Here is a 27,283-nt window from a genome sequence, read left to right on the forward strand (position 1 = left end):
ATGGTTTAAACATTACATTGTGTTGTTTAGGGGAAGTGACAGAGAAAAAGTATCTTGCATTTCAAAATCTTTTAAGTGTTAAAACATTACTCCTTTTACCTTGAGGAGTTTAAATGTAACAGCTTTGTTGTTATGAGATTGATTACAATCAGCTGGTCAATCTTCTATCCCAAGGAAATCAATCATGGTGACAGTTGCCACTATGGCCTCCTCCCTGTATCTTTCAAGCATGGAAGAGGACAAGTGAGCACCTGCCTCCTAGATTTTAGATGAAAATATTACTCGAACACACCAGGATTCTTTAGAATGTGGCAGAATAAATCTGGAAAAGGCTGAAAGTTACTCATCCATATCCTAATCACAATGTTTTTCCCTTAAAAATTAAATTTCTCAAAAAATTTGTTCACAAAATTTACCAATATTTATACAGTTATCAATAAATGACATTTAAAATGTTTATTTTGCATTGTTCTATAAGTAGAAACTGAAGAATGTTTGAGTAAAATATTCATAGAACTACTTTTTGTAACAAGAGAGACTTTTTCTTTTCATAATCAACAATAATTTATCAAACAAAATATTCATTTATGGAGCTACTGAAGCTAAAGCAAAACCAATTATTAAAGACCACTGAGGTTATTCATTCTTTCAACAGAATATTATAGAAATGTAGATAAAGAAAATATAACACAATGGTCAAAATCACGTAAATGAACGCTTTAAAAGATGTAAACTTTGCACAAGGATTTCATTTACAAAATACTTGAACTACCGGCTTACTAACCTAAAGGCTCTGGTAAAGTAGCATTTCATGCCTCTGGATTTAAAAAATGGATGGTGACAGATGTTGTTAAATCCCTATTTGAAGGTATTAATACTGACGGACTTTATCTCTCAATTATATTCTATACAGTATTGAACTCTCAGGGTATTTTGTTGCCCTTTCTTATCTGGTTTGCAATACACTGTCCAAGATTCCAGTAGGTACACATTAGCTCATCTGAGAGGGCAGTTTTATGAATAAGGTTGTTTGGGAAAAATCAGTGAAGCATCTCGTTTAGTCAGTCAATTTTTCTGCATTAAAAAGGCAAAGTTGTCTGTAACTCCATTACAGAGCCCAATTAGTTGCCCTGAAACACAGTGGGTTGCAGGTGCCTTCTTATTAGTCTGTCTCAGACAAGTTTCATATCTCATCAGGAAGAAAGGGAATACCTACTACCTTGTAGGTCTCAATTCTACTTCCTTCCTTTTTGTAAAGACACTTACTCTCCCTTAGACAATCCTGGCTTTCTTCCATTGCAAAGCATGATGTCTTGCCACTGCTGATTTAAAGACAAAACTCTTGGCTTTTCAGTTTTTCTTTTTCTTTTTTTTTGGCAGGATAAGATGGGGATTGATTTATAACTCTCACTATGCATTTGAAAATACAGATTCCCAACCGTTTACTTATAAGTCTATTTCTATTGTGTCTGTTAGTATTCAGATGTTTGTGTCTCTGACTTAAATGCTTTATGTAGCTGGCACAGACTATTTACAAATTTAAAGGTGTGAGTACACATTTCTGTAAAAATATACACTGAGCATTTAAAAATTTCAGTGGAACTAATATGGAAAGCTAATAGAAATATTTTAGACATTAGAATTCACCTTTAAAAAATGTAGTGAAAGACACCAAGAATATTTTCCAAAAATGACCTCAGTGGACTGACCATACCAAAAGTAAAAGGGAACCTTTGTAGTAATGTTTACATATTTCATGTATAAAAGTGAAATATGGACAAAATACCCTCAGATTTAAATTTCTATTATATGCTTTCCCGTAGCATTCATTTCTGAAACATCCATTAAAGCTCCTATTTTTCCTTATGTCCAATTTTATAATTTTTTATAAAATCTTGAATTCTCACCATTTCATCTCCCACTAGCACCACAACCACCAATGTCTATACTAAAAGCAAACATAGTCAAAGGTGGATTCACTGCAGGATTTAAATAGATCCTGGCACTTCTAATTTAGTAAAAATAAGTCTCTGCTCTTTGTTAAGCAACACATACAAAAGAACTAAGAATCAATCAACCTAAATATTGCATTTGATCTTACCTTTTGAATATACTATATTAAGAAGCCTCTGCATTTATTTATGCATAGGTATACAGCCACTTTTATCATACCACAATTTAAAAATACATAATAAATACCAAACAAGTAAAAATAATTTCTCCAATTGCTTTTAGGCTAATGTAGCTCCATTTCTCCAGTTAACAGAGGGGAGTGTCCATGCATATCACCAAGAGTGATGTATAATCCATTCTGATGGTTTAGGGCCACTTTCTCCACTCCCTGCAATAGATAAACCTGTCAAGGGAAGTGGGCCTGCAGCCTTGAACCAGCTGGATTCTTTGCTTCTTTGAGTTGGCAAAGTTCCTTGCTGTTCCGTTGTTAGAACTCCGCACCAGAGAGCACATCTCCTGTTAAGTGATCAGTAATAGGAACAAGAGCAAAATTCCTGACATGAGATTAGCAGGATCAGTGGGGACCTGGCCTCAGATGTGAGAAATGGCAAGGGAGACCAGTGCACAACATCCATACTTCTCAACTGAGCTGGCAATAGCCTCAGTTACTTGTAGCATGATTACAATTTTCACTCTCTGAAAATATTCAGTGCCAACCTCTTATGACAGAGTCCCCTACCATTCTGGGTTGGAGCACTATGACAGGGAATGAAATATGTGAAATATGTTCTGAATCTGACTAGAAAATAAAGGATACTTGAAAAATTTCAGTTCAAAAAAAATTTTTTCCTTTGGTTTTTTGAGACAGGGTCTGGCCATGTAGTTCAGGCTGGTTTTGAACTCACTCTGCAGACCAGACTGGCCTCAAACTTGGGGCAGTTCTCCTGCCTTGGCCTCCCAAGTGCTGGAATTACAAGCATGCACTACCATGCCTGGTAAATTTCAGTTAAATTTAAAACAATAAATATTTGCTAGTTTGGGGCCACTTACCTTCAAGAAAATGTTCTTCTTTGACAGAGAAGCATATGATTCCAAACTGACTACAACTACATCACTGGAAACATAAGTGGTAAAGGTGATTGCTGTAAAAGTTAGGGAGGAGGGCTGGGGATTTAACTCAGTGTTGCTGCTGCCTGCCTTGCAGGTGCAAGGTCCTGAGTTTGATCCCCGTATACAAAAAAAAGGTTAGGGAGGAAAGGAATTTCAAAGATCATTACATAGTCCTTAGTTGTGTGCCTTGAATAAAGTAGTCTCATTCTTAAAAAAAAACCTGATGAATGAATAAATACAGTTTAGTCTCTTATTTTACAAATGAAGAAAAAAGGCAAAGGGAAGAATAATTAACTCAATGATATAAAGTTAGCCCGTGGTTGAACCAGGACAAGAGACCAGAATTTCTCAGCCCTTCCTTCTCAATGTCATTCATTCTATCATACTGTTCTTTGTGCCCTTTCTTTTCCACTGTTGGTTGATCAACTGTGGATTATATTGACTTCAGTCCTTATAACTTTGTCCACATGACTTCATGCCTACAATGCCCTTTAGTAGAGTAACCCAATTAAACTGGCCTTGCCCAACTAGTCCACATCTATTTATTTCTTCTCTGAATTCCCATAGAGCTTACTGGTTATACCATAACTTTAGGGGTTTAATGAAAATTATTTTATAATGATTTCATGTATATATCTTGTATCATTAATAAGTTTGTCACATTTTTCCAGATAGGGGACATTGAAACACTTAGGTCTATATGATATAGGTACATAAGAAGGGGCGTACAACCTAGCATCCAAATTAAGGTTACTTTTGAGAGTCAAAGAGATTCTTTTTGATAATGCTGTAAGTATAAACTGTGATTGTCTTGGTAAAACTGGAGCAAGTGACCACCCTAATAGTACTGCAGTTGTTTAACATGTGTTAAATTAGAATCATCCTATTGCTGACTGTACGACTGTCCAGCTGTGGGATAGTATTTGCAATTTACAATTACATTAAGTGATATTACATCTAAAGTAGTTAGTACTGAAAACTCATGATAAAGTTGTGAAATACTATTTATTGAATTCTTATATGTAGGTAAAATTTATTTAAAAGTTAATATGAATATTTCCACAAAGTATTAATTCATCATATTACTTTTATTTTTTTCTGTGTATTTCTATATATTCTCATTTTATAATTATTAACATGTTAATTTTACAAATTAATGGGTTTCACTATGACTTTTACATACATTCGTAGATCATCCCTTGATCATATCCACCTTCACTTCTGCCCTCTATTGACCTTCCCTCTTTGCTCCTTCCCCTGTTGTCTTACTCTTAAAGATGGAAGGATAAAGTTAAATGAAAAACTTTTGTTGGTCCAGTTTTAGTCATTCCAATACTGAAAATACAGCAGAGAGGGAAGATATTAGCATTGACTCTAACTCCTTCATCATGGTAAAATATGAAATCTGATGACTTTTTATGTGAGGTAGGTGAGGAGGGATGCTGTTAGGATCTATGGATAAAAAGGCCCAAATTTGAAGTTTAAAAATAGATTTAACCACCTTATTCAAAAAGTATGAAGATGCACATCATGATTTTTTCTGTTTCTTTTGTGAGAAATTATGGAGGAATTAGTAAAAGGAACAAGTAAATCTTTGATAAATTTATGTATAAGCAATGACTAAAATTTGATAGCATTTACCTACCATCTCTATCTATCTATCTATCATCTTCTATCTGCCATCAATCTAGAGAGAATATCTTTGAATATTTTAATTAAATGAATCCTTGAACTGATTTCTGTTAAGAAATAATCAAATAGCTAGGTATGGTAATGTACATTTGTAGTCTCAGCTACACTGGAAACTGAGGCAGGAGGATAGTTTAGCCCAGGAGTTTGAGGTCAATTTGGGCAACATAACAAGATTCTCATCTCATTCATAAGTAAGCAAGGAAAGAAAGAACAAATCAAATAAGTTTCTTTTGATAGAATTTTCCTCTTATCAAAAAATATATATTTTCTGTTCAGATAAAAAAAACACAAAGTTTATGCATTCCAGACAGAACAGTCCATAGATTCAATTCATTAATGTGGTTAAATGAGAGGTTTAATGATAAAAAATAACATGCAGCAAGATGAATTTTAAACACTTGAACAATGGCAATTAAACCATCTGCTACAGATAGAAATTTTCTATCTTGACAGTAACAAAAAACAAACAGGCAATAGGATACAGCAAGCTAGCAAAAGGGTCAATGCAACAAGGGAAGAGGCATTTCTTAGATAAATTGCTTTTGCTGTTGAATAGCACATTCTATACTAAATACTTCATTCAATTATAGGCAGATGTTTGTAGCAAAGAGAAAGCTTAGTCTTTATGGCAAAAACTTTTTTATATTATGAGATTATCTAAATAATTGTACTTTTCCATTCTCATAGTTCCAAATGAAATTAAAGTAGACCAGCAGGGGGGAAAAAATCCCCCAAAGCAAAAATAATTACAGAGGAAACAAAATAGCAAGTTGCCCTTAGGAAAAATGCTGATGAAAGACAGCATGTTGACAGATTCTCACCTACCCACACAGACCTCTAAGATAAGCCCCAACACTGTATTATTTTAAGAAATTAAGTTTTGGGTTTTTTTGGTACTGGGGATCAAACTCGGGTCCTTCCGCTTACGAGGCAGGCACTGGAACCACTGAACTAAATCCTTGGCCCTTAAAAAATTAAGTTTTAAAAATCTGTTTTAAAGGCTGCCTTCTCACACACTGCTATCAGTAGAATATTTGTGTGTATGACTGAAGGTGGAGGATATTCAAATAGCACTTATTCTGTATTAAAATAAAGGGGAAATAATAAAACTCTATAACATTATAAATTCATTCACAAGGACAGTATATCACGCAAACACTTTACCTTGCCAGATTTCTAAGAAAGAATACATATATTTATTTTCATTTCAAAATGAGGCCAGTCTCTGAAACCTTAAAACAAGGAGGTTTATATAAAGTCACATAGCCATTCTTCTCCCATTTCATATTAACCACATACTTGACATTCAAATTCTTTTTACCTTTGATTCAGTACTATTAATAAAGTGATAGTTGAAAGAAGAATGAGTTTTAAAATATATTTTGAAATACTGGCTAGATGAGTCATTATAGTTTATTCTTACCAATTGTCAGGAAAAATGTAGGATTTTTTTGAAAACTGGTTTTATAGATCCATTAATGAAGCTTTAGTTATTTAACATATATTTTTCAGTAATATATTTCATCTCTATTGCCCCAAAATAAGATTGCAATCTTAATGCTAAAGGTGCAAGTTGTATACCTTCTTTTATAATGTTGACCTAGCAATTAGACCATAAATGTAGCCTCAGAACCTAGTTATTAGAGCATAAATATAACCTAAGATTAGACCTACAAGCCTTGTGTCCTTTCTGATAGAGGATCCCTAACACCATTTCCTAGGAAGGCAAATTTACCACCCATTATATTAACACAAGTAAAATTTGAGGTCTCTGTTCAACATAGGTATTTTAATTAAATAACATCATGGATTCATCTTTGACAAAATTTTTCTAGATTTTAGATGAATTTTCAATTTATATTTTATTTACTATTTCAAACAATGCCTCATGTTGTTATATATGGTGCTAAAATATGGCACTCAATTTTCTAGAGCATTCTTCTAGTTCTCATTACAAAAATGGATGGCTGGCTTAATAGGTAACTTCCATGAATTTATCCATCAATAATTATTACTGAGCTCCAACTTTGTGCAAGACACTGGGCTACCCAGTGTAGTAAGTACTAAAATGTATAAGAAGGTAGACTCCTGATTTCAAAGTATTTATCAATTAGCTAATAAGATAAGTGAATACAAAAAATTAGAAATTAGTTATTGCTCAACTATATGGCAGAAGAGATTAATGGGGACTTGAGTATTCAAAAGTATGGGAAACTAAAGAAGGCGGCAGGAATGGACTTTGGGTGTACCTCTAACAGAAGTAAGAATTAAAAAGGGAATTCTGATAACACTAGTTCAAAGCCTATTGTTTCTATACGGTGGATGAAGAAGTGATGACGACTAGTTTGTCAAGAAGCTAGTACGAATGTGGAACAAATAAAATATATGGGAAGGGCCAGGGATTTAGCCCAGTGGTTCCATCGCCTGCCTCGCAAGCACAAGGACCCAAGTTCGATCCCTGGTACCAAAAAAAACAGAACAGAAAGTTTGGGCCGGGGATTTAGTGGTTCTGCCGCCTGCTGCACAAGTGCAAAGACCCGAGTTCGATCCCAGGTACCAAAAATATATATATATATATATATATATTATATGAGAGACAACATCTGCAAGATGTTATCTTCATCACATCAAAGAGAGAAAAATCACTTGTCTCACTAGCATTTAAGGAGCAATTTGTCATGAAATCTAAATGGGTTTATACTTTTATGCAATTACCATGACAATCAGATTATCGCCGTACTGTCAAGCTTATTTTATGGACTATAACACTGAGTCTAAGAAGGGTTAATTAAATTACTAAAAGTTTCACAGCTAGTAAGGATAATAATGTAATAGAAAGGGTAACATTTATTAAGTACTTGCTATTGACCTGGTGTGCACATAGTCACCTTTATATGGTAATTGCAGTCACTGAGCTGGTTAATTTGTCTCTCTACTTTTCACTTTTCTTAGGCATGGCCACAGGATCCAGGAGGAATGTACCCCCCTGCATGCAGGAGCAGCCCACGGTGTGACTCTCCCAGCTTATGGAGGGATTTGCTCTTGCACTGGTCGATGCCCAGTTGGTCAAGGGGAAGGCCAGTGGGTCACTTACCAGTGCTGTAGACAGCAGAGCTGGGGTTGGGACCCTGTGCTCTGTGAAGAGGAGATCAATAATAATTGCTTCATTGACTATTGTGAGAATTGAGAGAATTAACTTGCAGAGTTCAGTCCAGTTCCTGACATCAGTTGTTCAATAAATAATAGCTTTTTTTATAGATAAACATCTCCCTAATTGCCACAGGCAAATGTCTTTCTCTTTTTCAAATTATCATTTTTGAGGTTTCAGCTAAATTTTTTGGAATTAAGTGTTAATAAATAATTCTACATTTTTTTACTCTTCTTATACTTTTCCCTTATGAAAGCAAAGTTCCTTTAAAACCTAAATGTTGGGGGCCGGGGATTTAGCTCAGTGATTCCAGAGCCTGCCTGGAAAGCACAAGGACCCTAGTTCGATCCCTGGCACCAAAAAACAAAAAACAAAAAACCTAAATGTTTATGTTGGTTTAAATATGGATTAACTACTTACATTCATCTAACAAGAATTTGTAGATCATTATCCTTGTATTACAAAAAAAGATAATGACACATTTTTTTCTGTGCATCTGGGAGGGATTTGCATTCTCCCAAATGCATAAAACAAAAAAACCATTTTATGCACCTTCCATTGTTTTTCTTAGTTATTTCTGAAAAGCTGTTGTCTTAAGCAGTTGCCTGAAAATGTTCATTATTTCTTCCTCCAATCTTTGCTTCATAGGGTAAGAAAATATTTATTGATTCAAATTTTATGAACCAAGCACTACTCTGAAATAATAGTGTTCCCAAAATCACAAGTCTATCTCCATACCCACCTCTACTTCTGTCCTAGCCTGGCATGTTGCTTTATTAAGTGGTGCTCACTTGGGTGCTCAGCCACCTTTATATTCCAAGAGTCTGGCCTCAAATGTACAGAACAGGATTAATAATAACCCTTGGTATATGAATCATTGTTAGCATCACGTCACCCTTGGCTTCCTGATATTTATTTCATTATTTAAAAATTAAAATAATATAATGTATATGCCTTGTGAATGTTCAAATTTAGAACACAATGCCAACATTTTTCCAAGTAGTTGTACAAATTTATACTTCTGCCAGCAATGCATAAGAAATCTAATTAGTTCCCTGTCCTACAAATGCTTGGTTGTTTCAGACTTTAAAAATTTATCAATATAATTGGTGTAAAATCTTTCATTTCTGTCTTGCTTTCTCTCCTATATAAGGAAATTTCCCCCCCAAGGTTGAAGTTTGTAACTTTTCCTAAACACTTGAAATAGAATGGAATAAATAAAATACCAGAACTTTCTCAGCAAAATGAGAACTACAGATAATATTCTAGGCACTTCTTGGCTAGAGATTTTTAAAAATAAGAAGAAAGAAAACAATTTCAAACTGAGCATTACCAACCTTGAGAGTAGAAATAAATATGTACTCCAGGGATTAAGGTTATAGTCTTATCTGTGACTCATAAAAGTACATATCTTCTTGTTTGAAATAGTAGAATAATGGTAAGTCAAAGGGAAAAATATAGATTAATCTTAGTTTTTGAAGAATTAAAAAAAATATTTTATTTTGTTTTTCAGAATTTATTTCCAATCTATTTTCAAACTGTTTGTTAACCAATTGGATGATAAGTATTCTTTTGAATGCATGATCATTTGATTAATATAAATACAGAAAAATGGAAAATAACATATGACTAATTGTTTATTGATTGTGGGCTTGAATAGTTTACATTTTCACTAGGAGGCATTCATTTATGAAGCTATGATCCCATCTCATTCATCATTTAGAAAAATACATGTTCAATATACCACACTTTTGAAAAGCCATTGTGATTCTCAAAGTAGTTGCTTTGTATGTAAGTATGTTTCCAGCAGCCTTAGTTCTAAATTATAATATTCATTTCAATACACATACACATCAGAATGCAACTTTGTAGTACAGATAATTCACCTAAAAGGAATTCAGCCAAGATTTTTATTTGATTAATGGGTGTCATTCTATCACTGCCTCTGATGATGTACCACCATTCTAATTATGTCTATCTGCTTCAGTAACATTATGTGCTTGCCCAACACTAATTGCCACCATATCATTCAATGCTTTTTGTTTATTTGGGAGACGGAAATTTAAATGGATCCTATCTAAGCAGACAACAGTTCCTTAACATAAAGAGATCAGGATAAAAGGATCAGGATAAAATGCCTTTCTTAGGCATAAAAAAGATACTGTTTAAGTACTACTCCTAAAAAAAAAGAGTCAATTCACATCCTTTAAATATTTACAGCAAAATTTGGATATACCAAGCATTAAAGAAACATTTCTGCTAAAAAGTTAACTACTAGCTGGGCATGGTGATGCATACCTATAATCACAGCACTCTCTTTGGCTGAAGCAAGAGGATACAGTTCGACTGAGGCTAGAAAACTTAGTGAATTAGCAAGACCTTGTCTCAAAATAAAAACTAAAAAAGGCTGGAGATGTACCTCAGTTTGAAAGCCCTAGGTTGAATATCTGTTGCTGAAAAAAAGAATTAACTACCAGCCTTATAAAATATTGATATTATAGATCATGACTAATTGATCAGACCAGTGAACCAAAATTGTTTCCAGAATCCAGTAGGCATTCCTTTTACCTTACATTCTTCCATGCTGTGAGGGGGAGCTATTGTGTACTGTGTTCTTTTTGTTTTGTTTGTTTTTGGTACAGGGGATCGAACTCGGGACCTTGCACTTGAAAGGCAGGCAGTGGAACCACTGAGATAAATCTCCAACCCAAGTACTGTGTTCTTTAAGAAGCACATTTATGAACTTTACTTTCTGATTGGCAATATATTTTGGTAAGACACTCTATCATGGTCAATACAGAGTTTTCCTCAAGATTGCTACTTATTTGACAGAAAAACCAAAGTGTCTCTCTTTGGCTTACTTTTACTACAGCTTTGTTAAAAAATTATTTGATCAAGCCACAAATATTCATGGCATGCCTGCCATGTGCAAGGTACTTAGATGGTACTTATATACAGGGGCTTAGATGGAGCAGAAAAGGGAAATCAGACTGCTTAATGAGATAGGAGAGATAAAAATGGAAAACAGGGAAATAATACATCCCTATTCACAAATGCACTTCCTGATGGCACTGCTGAAATGCAGGCTTCCTCAATACCTCCCTTCTTTGTATAGGTATAATCCTTATAGATTATCCTTTCTTTGCTCTATTTTAATTCATCTTATCTCACCAATAACATTGTGAGCAACTTTTTTTTTTTTTGGTACTGGGGCTCGAACTCTGAACCTTGAGCTTGTGAGGCAGGCAGTTCCACTGAGCTAAATCCCCAGTGGATTGTGAACAATTTAAGATGTTAGAGAACTTGGGGAATACTTATCTGCAACTCTAGTAATTCCCAATAGTGCTAATCACACTATCACATAATTGTTCTCCATAATTACTTTGATAATATCTAAGCATATGTCATCCCAGTGCTTTAGTCCACTCATTCTTTATTATAATCTCCATAAACACAATTCCAGGAAAAATTGATGAAATTCAGCATATCAACACCAAGCAGTAGTTCTGGGCTCTTCTATCAGTCAGATGTTTACAGCAAATTGAGTGAAAATTTCTGAATAATTTAGAGCAATAAACAGCATTCTTTCCCTGTGATGGGTATTTTGATATGTTAATTGCAGCATTTTTCTTTTAAAACTAGGTTACATCATTTTTAGTTCTAATGCAGACTTAATGCATTGCCTATTAATATGAAGAGTCAAAAATAATGATCTTGGATTTGTATAATTTTCTCAAAAAATAAACTGAGAACTTTATGTTCTCTGGGGCATAATATCGTAAAGTATAATGAAGACAGAGCTGCTGGATCTGTATTCTGCCAACTACCACTGTCCAACTTGCCACTGACCTTTCTCTGAAGGCCTCAAAAGGCCTTGTTGTCTTTTTCTTTTCCTCTAATTCAGTGAGTATCCCTTCTTTTTTTTTTTTTTTTTTTTTTGGTGCTGGGGATCGAACTCAGATCCTTCCTCTTGTGCAGCAGGTGGCAAAACCACTGAGCCAAATCCCCGGCCTGAGTATCCCTTCTTACAGCTATAACTCTGTCATAGGAAACCTCTATCAGTGAATTGTGGAATAGGGATAAAAAAATATTTTTTTTAAATGACAGAAGTCAATGCTGGATAACAGTGACACCAAAGAAAATTGTCTCAGAACAGGTCACAGTTTATAATGTAGGGTACAAAGAAACTAGGTACAAATCACATTAATTTTCTCTATCTCATTTGCTTTAGTGCCTCCCCTTAACAATCTGACAGCGAAAGCAATTCCCTAGACCTGTGGATATTGAGAAGATGAACTCAATTTAACTTTTTCTAAAAGGTTGTCTACATAGCAGACAGGACGTTAAATAAATTGCCAGTTTTTAAAAGTTGTGAATTGGAAAAACTCTCATCACACCAGGCCCAAACTCATGAAAATCCCCCTAGTACCAGACGAGTCTGTAGCCACCTGATGGTAGAGGACGGCTGTGACAGAGCACTATGCCATATCATCAGAACTGTGAGAAATAGAAAACAGTAGGCTATTTCTAAGGACTTAAAGAGTTTCTTTTAGGAAGTGTTACAATAAACATTATCAAAGCCTTCCAAACACCATCTTCCTACCGTCTCCTCCGTCTGCTCTCACCTCCAGCATCCCACTGTATCTCTGTTTATTGAGTATAACCCAGCAAGTCACAGCCTCATCTGCCCTGCCTCACTCAGTGCTCAGTGGTTTCCGAGCTTTCCCTAAAGCTCCTCCCACCCAACACAAGCTATGAAATACGCTTTCTCTAGCTTCACCGCAGAGCTCAGAGCCACTTCTTAAGCTCTATTACAAGTGAATCCGACTCTCTCTTTATTGTTTTTTTCATTGGCTGTATACTTTCTTCTCTGAGTCATCTTTTCAATGATAACCTTTCAAATAAACATTTTTCCCCATAGAATCACTCTAAAAATGTATTTTGTAGCCCTGCCTTTATTTGACAAATTTGGAGAAGACTCTGAAATATCAGATTATTATTGTTGCTTACCACACTAGAGATATATGATCATAACCCCTCTCGTTTAGAATCAGAAATTGTGGTTAGCCAATAACATAAAGCTCTGTTATAAACTCAACATTTGTCTTATTCTTTTTTTGTTTGCTTGCTTGTTTGTTTTTTGTTTATTTGTTTGTTTGAGGGTCTTGCTATACTCCAAGCTGGCCTTGAACTCCCAGCAATCCTCCTGCTTCAGCCTCCCCAGTGCTGGGATCACAGGCATGCACCACAACACCCATCTCATTTATCTTATTCTTTAAAGGCATGCGGAGTGCCAGAGTTCATCAAAGTGAATATTAAATAAAGAGAAGCACCAAGAGTGAGCAATGCAAGGAAGGTGCGCCCACTTAAATGTTAGCACATCGAGTACCAAAATCAGTTTTAAATATAATTGTAAAACATTAAGTGTAATAAAGACCAATTCATTTATGCTTTTATATCCAGGAGAACATGATGTGTTTTCTTAAAATGAACTTGTAAGTATATATTCAATTTAAAGGAAGCTTTCTGTGCAGAAATCTAAAGTTATAAAAAGAACAAATAATGGAAATGAGTCACTCATTCATACAACATTTATGAGTACATTTATTGAGCACTTCCTTGCTATCAGTAAACATTGCTTCGACTATTATAAGACAACTTTTTTTTTTTTTTTTTGGTACCGGGGATCAAACTTGGGACCTTGCACTTGCAAGGCAAGCACCAGAACCACTGAGCTAAATCCCTGGCCCCTTATAAGACAACTTTCGAAGTAGGATACAAATGAATGAGACTCTCTTAATAGTACAGGTTAGCATGTTCCAAGGTAATGGAATATCAGTATCAATATCTACTGTCTTATTTGACTTTCTTTTAAAATAAATAGCATTTTTAAGAGAAAGATTATAAGGTTTTGACACTTACTAAATGGCTTCTATATGCTAGAAACTTTTAAGTGAGCCAATTCATGTATTGTCTTTGACAAACTTACAGTCACGTCCATGTTATGGTTAAAGTACATTAGACTTAAAGGAGTTGATAAATAACAATTATAATCATTATAATTGTAGCAAGTAAACAACACTAGTTAACATCTATTTAGCATCTAGAATGTGTTAGGTAGTTCATTTTACCAGATTTATACTAGTAGCTTTTCTTAGCAAGTCCATAGGAGTCAAGGGACCTTGGGTAACTCACTGAGGTTCTCTTGGCTCCTTATGTTAAGTATGGGTGGTAATTATCACTTTCACTGGAATGTGGTGAAAATTAAAGGTAGTAGTTTGTATCATGTCCAGAGCATGCCTGGCATTGAGAAGATGTTTATAGTCCATGATAGTTTATATTATACCTATAGATAACATCTCTTAATTAACAGGAAACCTAGTCACAAGTTCTTTGAGTATTAAAACAAAAAAAGAGCCAAGCATGGTAGCACAAACTTTTAATCTCAAAACTTTGAGAGGCTGAGGTAGGAGGATTGCAAGTTCCAGCCTGTGTAACTTGAAGACTTACTAAGACTCTCTCAAAACAGAAATTAAAATAAAGGCTGGTCATGTAGCACAGTGGTTCAGTTTCCAATACCACTGATTAACTAGTATTTTTAAATCACCTAATATTTTTTTACCCCAAATTTATACGGAATTGTTTTTAATTTGAACAAAGCCAGAGACAAAGCTTTCCTGTACATCTGAAAGAGAATTAGCATTCCCCCTTTTGCAGAAAAGTAGAAATTCTCCTTTTTATCCCTGGGTTATAACCAAGCCACAATTACTGGTAAAAGTATTGACTATTTGGGGGGTGAGGGAGAGCTAGATAAATAATTTAGACTTCTAAATCTCTCTTTCCTCATCTATTAACTAGTGGTAAAAATTCACCACTTATTAGATTGCTGAGAAAATTTTCAAAAATTGTGCCTTGTGTATATCCTCAACAAATCTTAATTCATTTCCAGCAGTCCAGTGAAACGTACTGTACTTCCAAGACAACAGGGGCACTTGATGAGATGGGAAATTAAAAGAGAACTGGTGAAAGAGTTCTAAAAAGTATTGCAATTATGTTGATTCTGTATTTGATGTCCCATATGTCATACTTTCTAACACTGGTGTTTTTTGTAATATTTCATCATCTCATTTCACTGGCACCTCCAGAGAACGAATAAAAAGATCTATAAAATCTATATGCTCCTTTTATCTCCCAGCATGCATGCCTACTTTGTAGCTCATCAGCAAAGTCAGGCAGACACTGAAACATTTGTAGAGATCATTTTTTAAAATCTTCAATCCTCAGTTCTTAGCTTCCCTTTTTAGTCTTCTGTGTGTCTTCTGTGTGCTTTGCAACAATGGCAAAGCAGCTTGACAGGCCTGCTCTCCTTGGCTTCATGCTACCATTTCACATTTCATCAATGAATTTGCAAACCCTGATCATTTATAAAAATGCTTCCACAAACCTTTCATTTGAGAACAGTTTGCAGCCACTTTCTGTGAGTCCTGACTTTTAATTGTAGTTTTTCCTGGTTTCCTCAATCATTTCGATTCTTTCTCCCTCCTAATGGACTAGTCCTCTTAAAATCCCAAAATGTGAAACTTAATAGCATCTCCCACTGTTCACTCTGTGTGCTCACTTGATACCACTGCTCATTAAACTTTAAAACTATTTCAATATGTGTATAAGGAATTCCCATCTCATTCAGCCTTCTCAACCCAGAAGAGCTTGTTTTTCTCATGCCATATCCCATGCTTTCAGTTCAGAGAACACACCAGTGTTGTTGCTTGCTTAATCTCTCTTTTTCACTTTCCCCTACTTATGAGTCCAGAAAAGCTTGTATCTTCAAGTCCTAGCTCAACTGTAACCTTTTCTATAGAGCCTGTCCTACCAATCCAGCCCCATTTACAGGCTGTAACGAAGTTATCCATTGGTACTTTCTGCTCTAGCAAGGTGCTTGGCAAACTATAGACTTTTTTAATGGCCCGTGAGCCAAGAATGGAGTTTATATTTTACACCACTGGGAAAAAAAAATCAAAAGATGAATAATATGTCATGACGTGTGAAAATTGTTAAGTATTCAGATTTCAAAGTTCATAAAGCTGTTACTGGAACCCAACCCCACCCATTCATTTCTATGTTGTCCTGGCTGACTTCAAGTGACAATAGAAGAGCTGAGGACTGGTGACAGAGTTCATATGGTTCACAACATCCAAAATATTTACTATCTGACTCTTTACAGAAAACGTTTGTGTACCATTGCTCTTTGCTACTCTGAGTGTAGATCATTAACTCCTAGGAGCTTGTTAAAAACAGAATCTCAGGCCCCTCCCCAGAGCTAAGGAATCAGAATCTGCAGTTTAACAGGATCCCCAGAGGATTCTATGCACACAAAGATGTGAAAACACAAGTCTAGCCCTCATTATGCTGTCTTAAAATTGTTTGTCAGTATTTTAACAGGTGAAAATATGGAAACATGACCAGGGTCATAAAGCATGTGCGTTATGTTCACATACATGCAATTTAAGACATATTTGGGCCATCGCAAAATAGCAAAGCACAATTCAGCGGAAAGAAATAAAATGCAATCTGAAATTAAAGTAGGTAAGAAAGCTTAACCAGGAGGAAATATGAAGAATTATATCATTTAGCAATGTATCTAAACATATTTATATTTGATATATTCAATAATGTATTAATACTGATTATATATGTATATACATATTCACTTTCTTTCATGTGAAATATAAGACACATGAGCAATAATCCTTAATATTCCACAGGGCATACTGGAATTCATTTGTGAATTGCTTATTTAATAGAGCTCAACGATGATATGATTTGAATATTTGATCTCTTAAAATGTGAATGTGATGCTCTTGGTGCAAGAAACAGGTAAAGAAAGACTTGAAATCCCTTCTCAACTACTCCACAATTCAAGTAGGGTATTAGTCATTTATAAGAGTTGGCTGCTTGTATAGTTAACATTATATTTAAAATCACAGGGCCGGGGATTTAGCTCAGTGGTTATGCCACCTGCCTCTCAGGCACAAGAACCCAAGTTTGATCCCCGGTACCAAAAAAAAAAAATCATAGCAATAATTTTTCTGCTGTCTCGGTTGTCAGCTAGCAGCTCACATATGCAATCCTACACTGAGGTCTTAGTCAACCAAGGCTTCTAATTTTTCATTGAGGCTGCAACATTTATAGCTGCCTCTGGTGGAGGAAAGTAGAAAAATATCCTCTGTAAAAACAGCCACAGACTAACAAACCTCAAAAGTTACACAATAATTTTTTAATAAATAATGCCACATTTATTTACTCAGTCAACGAATATTTATGGAGTCACTGATACATGCTTTCTAGATGCTAAGAATATAAGACTGAGAAAAAGCAAACACTGTCTGTTCTCTCAGAGTTCACATCTACTAGAGGAGAGAGCAATCCTCAAGGAATCACAAAAACAAATGGGACAAGGGCTGGGATGGAAAAAGATTCAGTGTTTTCCCTGAGGGTATGCAAAAAGGCACTCTCCTAGTCAGGTAGGAAGGCTTCCCCGTGTGCTTCCAAGGTTGGACAGGAGTTAAGTGGGGATGTAAATGTTAAGAGAAGTGAGGAATATGAGGTGGTACTCAAGACAAAAGACACTGTTACTGGCAAGGAACTGAAATTAGACCAACATAGCTGAAGGAGTTGTAGGAAAGGTTAAAATGTGACTTTGAAGCAGTAGACACGGGCCAAATCATGTTGTTTTTTATAAACTATGATACAGATTTTGGTACTTATCTTAAGAACAATACAATTTGAGAGAGTGGATGTAGGAGTGAAAATGTGTAACTGGTAGGACTAGAGAGAAGGCTATTCCAATACTCAGGGAAGAGGTGATGGAAAGCCAAACTGTTATAATGATTGTTGAAATAGAGTGAAGATATTTAGGAGTTAAAATGGACAAGAGTAAGTGATAAATTTGTTGTGGGGGTCAGAGACAGGAAGATGTTCAAGGATGACTCACAGTTTCTTTCTTAATTTAACTGTCCAAATGACAGTATTATTTCCCATGATGCTAAGAAACTTGCAACACATTGAGAGTACTTTTATTTTCTTCCATAATTAAAACCTATGAAGGGGTTGGGAAAATAGCTCAGTAGTAGAATGTACATCTAGCATGTTTGAGGGATTGGATCCCCAGTACTGCCCCAACCCCCAAACAACCAACCAAACAAACAAAAAAATCCCTCAATTTATAGATTTTAATTGACGTATACTTTCAATGGATATACCACAAATATATGATTTAATTTTCATATTTTACTAGAATCTTTGCCATTAGTTACTCTTAGTTTATTAGTATCTCTAAAACTTTGTTTTAGGTTGGATGTGTAACTCAATGACAGAGTTCTTGCCTAGCATGTGTTGGGCCCTGTGTTTGATTCATAGCACTGCAAATAAAAGACAGATAATAGGAAGTAGGGAGTTAGAACTTTTGCAGTTAGATCTTTTGAAGGGGTCCAAGAGATGCAGGGAGGGGAGAAGAAAGAGATTGGAAAGAGGATGAAAAAGGAATTAAGATGTGTTATGTACATGTACCAGCTCCTCACAAGGAATGTAATCATTATGTACTGCAAATGTGTGCTAACAACAAATAAAAATTGAGAAAAAAGATTTGTTTTGAGAGAACTAAATGGACAATCTTATCTAGACCTATGCAGTAAGAAAATTTCAGAAATAAATTGTTAGAAATCTTACTTATGCAATGTACTACTTGTCTAGGACTTTTTTTTTGAGGGGATGATTTTTAATAATAGTAAAATGTGATAGAAATATATGACACAATATGAAAATATTCACTCATAGAGCACACAAAAGCTTCCATGCCATTAAAATGTCTATATTTTATCTGAAAAATGAATGTTATATCTTAAATTAAAGTAGCATGTACTTAAGATTAATAAATATTTTTAAATAGTAAAATAAGCCAGGTGTAGTGGTGCAAACCTATAATCCCAACAATCTGGCAGGCTGAGGCAGAAGGATCGAAAGTTTGAACCCAACATAGGCAACTTAGAAAGACCCTGTCTCAAAATTAAAAATTTTAAAAAAGGCCTGGAGATACAGCTCAGTGCAAAGGCCCTGGGTTCAATTCCCAGTACTGAAAAAAATGTGAAATAAAGTAAACATTGCCTGTATCACAAACTCTTTGAACATGATAGCTTTTTATACAGCATGTATCAATGTACTTATTGCATTTACTGAAGTTATATCTTTATTTTATATTTGGGAGATGTATATGTTTGGAAAATGTATAATTTAAAAGTCCAACCATATTTTTGAAAGGTATATGTTCAAAGACCAAAACGTATGTAGAAAATTATTTGACAGTTATTATCTAGTATGGACGGACATTTAACTCTTTTGTTTTTGTTTTTGTTTTTTTGAGACAGGGTCTCACTATGCTGTTCAGGTTATCCTTGAACTCACTCTGTAGCTCAGGCTGGTCTTGAGCTCCTGTTGATTCTCCTGCCTCAGTCTCCTGAGTGTGGGGATTACAGGTGTGTACCACCACCCCTGGCTCTTAACTCTACCTTGAAACTGTTTGGCTACTTTCCTTTTCAAAATTGAGTGACAAAGGCCTGCGATGTAGTTCAGTGGCACTGTGCCTGCCTGCCAAGCACAGGTCCTGAGTTCGATCCCTAATATTGGGAAAAATAATCAAAGTAAAGTAGCATTCACTTATTTTGCCAAAGTTGAAACATTTTACAATGTGTGCATTTTAAATTACGTTGTTAGCCACTTTGGATTTTGGCACAAGTGAGAATGGATATGTATGTTGTATAGTCCTTCCAGTTACCAGTTGGCTCGATTAGATTATTAAATACAGTAAAAACTTAATTTTTTATGGATAAGAATTTCAAATTATCATTATTTTATTCATATATGCTTTAATTCCTTCTTGAAGTACTTAGTTAATTCCATATCCTTTGAGTTCAATTGATTATTATAAAGGACCACTTAAAATTTTAGATTATCAATGAAAGTAAAAACTCATAGTGTGGGATTATAAAGTCCAGGTTTTCCCATGTCTTGTTTTGTTTTGTTTTTGGTACCAGGTATTGAACTCGGGTCCTTGTGCTTGTGAGGTAGGCGGCGGAGTCACTGAGCTAAATCCCTGGCCCTTTTCCATGTCTTAAACATGTATATGCTCATTTAAAAATGAAATGTATGCCTGACTGAGTATCGCTCTTCTGGAGGTGCTATTATTTTTTCATTATAAGTTCAATAGTTATTATTAAAACTACTTATTGTATATATATATATATATATTTATAAAATGTTCAAGACACCGTGTTAGTTCCTGCAGGTGATTAAAAATGTATGTACTCTGGTGGGCTGGGGATTTAGCTCAGTGGTGCTGTTGTCTGCCTTGCAAGCGCAAGGTCCTGAGTTTGATCCCTGGTACCAAAAAAAAAGTATGTACACTGTACAGAACATATTATATTCCATTACTTAATATCCAATCCTGTGCTTCTTTCAGAGCTTTTTTATTAGATATCATTTAATTTAGCCAAATGATGAGTTGAAGTGTGGAAAATGTAATTATTCAAATAAATACAAGAAATTTAAATACTTGTGAATAAAACAAATGACAACAAACTGGAAAATAAAATAATGGAACAATCAATGTAGATAATGGTTGATATTTGTTTTGGTCTATGTATATCTTTATTAAAGTAATTGTAACCTAGAGTGAAGAACTCTGAAATAGATATATTACTCAGTTATACAACAGAGAGCTCATAGTGAAAAAAATTCTGTTAACTGAGCTTGCATATTAAAAGATAAAAATCCTGAATTATTACAGCTGTCAAGAAAATAACAAGTATAAATACTGTCATGACAATGTGCAGGGAATGCATGTGCACTATTTCTTCATTACATTAAATTTTTGTGAAAAATATTAAATGGTGGTGTGATTTTACAGAAAAAAAGGTTTACTATTAATACTTACTGCTATTACAAACCTTATCCAGCTCAGGAGGAACACAGTTGTCCAATTGATCATGTTTCGCAGGCAACATTGAATACATTACCTAAATTGTTATCTTACCTTAATGTAAATATATATATATATATATATACACACATATATAATCAACCAAAGCAGCATATAACTACATATATGCATAAGTAGGGCTCTAGGGAAGCATTACTAAGTGGAGACAAATCAAGTCAAGTGACTTTTTTTTTGGTACTGGGGATCAAACTCAGGACCTTGCACTTACAAGGCAGGCTCGGTGCCACTGAGCTAAATCCCTGCCCCAAGTGACTCATTTTTTAAGAACTGCTGAATCTTGTATAAATTGAAATATCTACAGCAATCATCAGGTATTTCAAAATATATATGGTGAATATACATTATGAATACATTTCAAATACTCAAAGGAGTTGAATGTGTAGCTCAGTGGTAAAATACTTGCCTAGTATGTATAAGACTTTGCATTCCATTCCCAGAAGCACAAAAACAAAACTCAAATAATGTGAGGTTGTGAATATATGCATATTATAATAAAACTGTTGGTACCTTTTTATATACTGTGAAAATTAATATGTTCACTATTAATAACTAATCTCCACCTCTGTGTACTAAGTATGATACGGCACATATATTTTTCAGGTCACTAACATGCCCTGGCAAGGTCAACCTTATGGAGAAGTGAAGTAGACAAAGACCTTACATCATATGAGATGATACTAGAGGCATATTCCCCTTTCAGCTCATCAAGTAATTCAATTACTAGAACCATATTTTTAATGTTAAAATATGCCTCTCTCTGGATAAGGTACAAGTTGGCAACTTTTGCCACCTTAGAAGAAATTTGCATATTAAATATTCTCTGACGGCTGGATTAGAAATAATCATCAACAAATGTATGTACAAAGACAAGAGAGAAGCAAGGAGCATCCAGTATGGAGATGTGGAGACTTGGCACGTAGAAGTAGAAAGACAATAGGGTAATTACAGAACAGTGCTGAAAGGGAGATACTGAAGATGAAATTGGCTTACTTCATGTTCTGGTAAGGCTGACCTTGGTCTTGACCACTGGGCAGGATTTACAGTGCCACTGATATGTGGGAGATGATCTTGTGTGAGCATTGTTTGAAGCTTGAGTGTGTAAATTTACCTGCACATCCACGTTAACCTATTTCACCAACGCAGTAAAAACATCTGCAGGCTTACTTGGATTTTCACAAACTTACCATGTCTGCACCAGTACAACTGCTGGAGCTTATGAAAATTTAATACTTTATACTTTTCAAATTTCCCTTATGAATTGTCTTTTAGACCCCCTCTCCAACACACATATGGCACACTCTTCTTTCTCTCTCTTTCTTTTTTGGTACCAGGGATCGAACTTGGTTCCTTGCGCTTTCGAGGCAGGTGCCAGAACCACTGAGCTAAATCCCTGGCCCCTTTCTCTCTCTTTCTTTTTCTTTTTCTTTTCTTTCTTTCTTTCTTTCTTTCTTTTTTTTTTTTTTTTGAGACAAGGTCTCTCTATGTAGTTCAGGTTGGCCTTGAACTCATTATGTAGCCCAGGCTGGCCTCTAACTCCAACCTATTCCCTTCCTCAGCCTCCCAAGTGCTGGGATTATAGGCATGCACCACCACACCCGCAGGGAAAACTATTTAGAGAGTCAGAACTCTTTCAATGCATATTAAATGAAGGAAGTATCACCTTTGCCATCATCTTAAATGGTGATTTGTTAATAACAAAGCAGGATGATTTGATGTTGGTCATTCTATGGATGTATTTCAACACAGGCATTTTGAAGCAACTGTCTTTGATGGAATGTCTGTTTTATTCTTTTTAGTTCTTTTGCTCATGTGTAGAAGACAGTCCCAACCCTATTCCATCCCTAACCTTTCTCAAATTTTAATGGGATTCCACTTTTCACTTTATTTTTGTATTTTATATTATTTAATTTCTTTTATATAATAAGTAGATATTGATGTTATACTAAAAGTGTGTGTTTAGCTCAGTGATTTCGCCGCCTGCTGCACAAGGGCAAAGACCTGAGTTCGATCCCTGGTACCAAAAAAAAAAAAAGTGTGTGTTAAAATTTTATGCTGGGTCCTGAGATGGTGAAGATGGAGACTTGGGCATATTTCATTCTAGAGTTTGTAACTCATACAGCCTCACTTCTGCCACAATAAACTGATGAAAGATAAGAAATGGATTCTCAACCATGAAGATGTCACATTGGAAGAATTACTGGGCAAGGGAAATTTTGGTGAAGTGTATAAGGGTTATTAAAGGATAAAACTGCTGTTGCTGTTAAAACATGTAAAGAAGATCTTCCTCAGGAATTGAAAATAAAATTTTTACAAGAAGCCAAAATTCTCAAGCAATACGGTCATCCTAATATTGTCAAACTTGTAGGAGTTTGCACACAAAGACAGCCTGTCTATATCATTATGGAACTGGTTCCAGTCCACTGGCTCCAAGGCAGGACAGCATGGCAGAGTGGCATGGCAGAGGTGAAATGGCTTATGGCATGGTGTGCAGGAAGCAGAGGGAAAGGTAGAACCCTCTCTTCTAGCAGGCCACTCCCATCTATTAATGCATATTCTTTAACCAGCAAAGAATAAGCAAAATTAAATGAAAAATGTAACTATGACTGTGTTACCTCTCTGACAAGAGTTTTTAAAATTGCCTAGGGTTTTTTTTCCTTCCAGTGAGCAAGTGTTGTTATGTTATTAAGTTTTCATGGTACATTTGAACCATACATGCATTGTGCAATCTGGGCAGTATTACTCATCTGCTTTTTGTGTTCTGAGTTTCTAATGGCACTTGTACCTATGAGTAACAACCTCCTGCAAAGAGGCAGATGGCCTGGTGAGCAGGACAAAACATCCTCTGAATCATACTCTTCCTCTTGAATCTGTTCTTAAAATGATGTTATTTGAAAATCCTTAATGATTAAAAGTGGGGGAGTTATGAATACATAGGCATCCTTTCACGTGGACAAGTATTTCTTTAAAGATACTGATGATTTTGCCATTGCTCTGTAGGTTATAGTTTACAGTTTTTGTTAGCATACATAGGAAATTCTTAAAACTGCCAGAGAAATTTTAAGTGATAAGAAAGTTGCTGACAGTCTACTTATATTTGGCACAAATGTTAGAGACATGAGCAGGATTAATAAAACTGTGGTAAACTGAAATAAAAAGCAGATTTAGGTAAAACAATTTGTTTTTACAAATTTTCTCAGTAATCTATGCAAAATATGTGAATTTAACAGTGCCTGTTAGTGTGAAACTTTCATTTTATCAGAATTATAAAGAAAATAGTTATTTCATTAAAATAGTTGGGAGCCCATATAATTTTTCCATGACTAAAATATAACTGAATTATCATTTGACTTAGTTTTTATGATGACAGTAGAAGTGAATACATGGATATGCTACTATTTTATATTTTTGTTTTATATTTTCTACTTATATAGAAGTATTCAGATTCTATTATATAGAAACTAAACAAAATTCTTTTATTGGTGTGAGCCAAAGATACTGCAATGTTATTTAAAAAAATCAGCAGACTCATTTTTATCAACAAATAAACAAGCAAACAAGCCGACATACACAGGAGGGATATGGAGAGGAAAGAGGAGGTATCAGTCTTGCTCCTACTCACAGCAAAAAAAAAAAAAAAAAAAAAAAAAAGTGAGTCAATGGCCCCTAAAACAAAAACAGCATATGAATGGGTGGATATGGAATGGAGGGGAAGCAAAAGCTTTTTGAAGTGATAGGAGAAGGGGCAGAGAAGGTCGCATGGAACAAGCTGCAGGTTTTTAAACATTTCTTCTTGATCAGACCATAATGGATACTTTCCCTGCCCATCAGCAGGACTAGCATCCTGCCAGTCATAGGATAGCAACTTTGAAGGTTGGGGCCCTACTGGTATTCTTGGTACAAAGTTCCATGGTCAGTCTCCACCTATAGGAGTGAGTCCCAGATCACAGAGCATTCCTGATCACATGTCAGTCCATTCACTCCTACACACAAAAAGTTGACTAATCTTGGTCAACCAGATCATCAACCTCAGCTGGCATGATTATGACCAAGATTTTCCAGGAACAGCAGCCCAGGCAGAGGCTAAGTCCTTGTAACCCATGATGGCTGCATCCTAGCAGGTCCCCATGAGGTTGCTGATGTAGACAAACTTCCTGGCCATGGTGTTACAGCGGGGCTGGGAGCTAGGCTCAGGCTGCCTGGAGCTGGTAGGCAGGGGAAGCAGAGAGTGCCTATTCTTTCTTTTACTTTAAAATTTTATCTCATTCTAGTTGCAAGTTAGTCTCTACACTCAGAAATGACAGCCAAAGTCTAAATGAACCTTATAGGTTAATATTTAAGGTGATAAATCTCTCCACTGATAGTTACCAATATTGTTTTAATAGAATTTTAGTTAAATAAGAACTAGGGATTCTATTGGGTTATTTATTTTTTTCAACAAATACAGTAGCTATCGATTGCCTGGTATTATTGTGAATGCCAGATATTAGGGATACGAGGGATATAGTAAGTGAAGAAAATTGATCAAGAAGACCTCCACATATAGATAAAATATAACCTTATTCTCAAGGAGCTTATATCTTATGGGAGAAAGAATATGTTAGATAAATATGCAAAATATGTAGTAGGTTGGATAGTGTGAAAAACAAAGCATTGAAGGGGGAATATAGCAATTAAGATAGAGGCTGAAATGTTAGAGTGACTGAGGAAGGCCTTATGGAATAGAAAGGACAGCTGGATAAAAAGAGAGTACTAGAAGGTAAAGTTAGGGAGAAAGGGGATTAGTTATGTAAAGCCTTCTGGATCATAGTAACCATTTATTTAAGTTTGAGTTAACTTGTGATTACACTGAACTGACTGTTCTAGATTCTTTCTGTCCTTATCAGCTTCCAAAGGGTAACTAAGGTAAATAGAGTTTTATGTTATGAGAAATTGAATGTAAAATACTGAATATTTCTTAGGCCCTCTAGGCTTTCAAGTCTCTATTTTGTGGTGTTAAGTAGATAGCAATGTGTATATATTTGCCTTTTCTTCCTTCCCTGTCATAAATTTGAATAAACTTAAAGAAAAAAATAAAAATTAAAATAAAAATTAAATTTTATTCTGGGTTTAGTGGCCCATGGCTGTAATCTCAGGTACCCTGGAGGCTGAGGCAGGAGGATTACAAGTTTGAGGCTAGCCTAGGGAACTTAGTGAGATCCCATCTCAAAATAAAACATGAAAGGACAGAAGATGCAGCTCAGCAGTAGAGCACTTGTTTAGCATATGTAGGGCCCTGGGTTCAATTCTTGGTACTGCAAAAAATAAGTAAAACAAACTTTTACTATAAAAAAAATGAGTTAGCCTCTATACTCTTATCAATTATTTGTCCAAAACTATCATTACAAAAACATTTTGTGGTATTCAATATATATGTATGACTGTGAGAACAGTCAGAAATTTAATTAAGAATTTCCTAAACAGGGCTGGGGATTTAGCTCAGTGGTTCCGCTGCCTGCCTCGCAAGCACAAAGACCCGAGTTCAAGCCCCGGTATCAAAAAAAAAAAAAAAAGAAAAAAAAAAAAAGAATTTCCTAAACGGTGTTTAAAATAAGGGATCCAATTTTGACCCACTTTGTCTAACTTGTAATACATTTGGTCAATCAAACAAGCTCTGGAAATCTCTAGAATGTGGAATTGTCCACTTTGTTTTTCAGCATTTATAACTGATCTCTCTCTCTCTCTCTCGTACCAGGGATCGAACTCAGGACCTTGTACTTGTGAGGCAAAAGGCAGCACCACTGAGCTAAATTCTCAGCCCTGATATCTCTTGTTTAAGAAACTAAGTTTTCTGTCTCTCCTTCCCTCATTCTGATATTTTTAGATCCATCCATGAAGATTTTTTTTTTTCAGTGCTGGGGATGGAACCCAGGACCTCACACCTGCTAGGCAAGTGCCCTACCATTCACCTACTCTCATCTCTCATCCATTGAAACTCTGTTGGAGAACTTCACTTTCTAAAATTTATCACAGGAAAACAATAGCTGAATTTCCTGCCCTCTTTTGTGCATATAAGAGTTTGTCACTGACAAAGAAAATTGAGTATTTGTATTGTCTTCACTAAATTGTCTCAATTTATACTGTCTTATTTTATAATTACTTACTATAAACCTCTATATATGTTGGAGTGGTAGTCAACACACATTACTTGGTAATAAAAAATATGAGGGGCTATTTTTTGGTTACATTAAAATGCTGTTTACCAATTAAATAATATTGTTTATCAGATATGGTAAGCCATTAATGACATATTTTTTACTAGTTCAAAGGTCAGTCTACGTCAGCAAAATGAC

General features: G+C 35.2%; 1 protein-coding gene and 1 non-coding gene across 3 annotated transcripts in view; both read right to left on the reverse strand.

Moving 5' to 3' along the window:
* Htr2c (5-hydroxytryptamine receptor 2C) overlaps positions 1 to 27,283 on the reverse strand; it is a 259,004-nt gene that overhangs the window by 206,401 nt on the left and 25,320 nt on the right. The window lies entirely within an intron of this gene.
* Positions 7,730 to 7,857, reverse strand: LOC147821551 (small nucleolar RNA SNORA35). The gene has a single exon (XR_015446866.1). It is a non-coding gene; the product is annotated as a small nucleolar RNA SNORA35 (small nucleolar RNA).

Source organism: Heterocephalus glaber, unplaced genomic scaffold (assembly GCF_053883595.1).
Source record: "Heterocephalus glaber isolate CG9 unplaced genomic scaffold, H.glaber_assembly_v1.0 deba00001732, whole genome shotgun sequence".
Lineage (NCBI taxonomy): Eukaryota > Metazoa > Chordata > Mammalia > Rodentia > Bathyergidae > Heterocephalus > Heterocephalus glaber.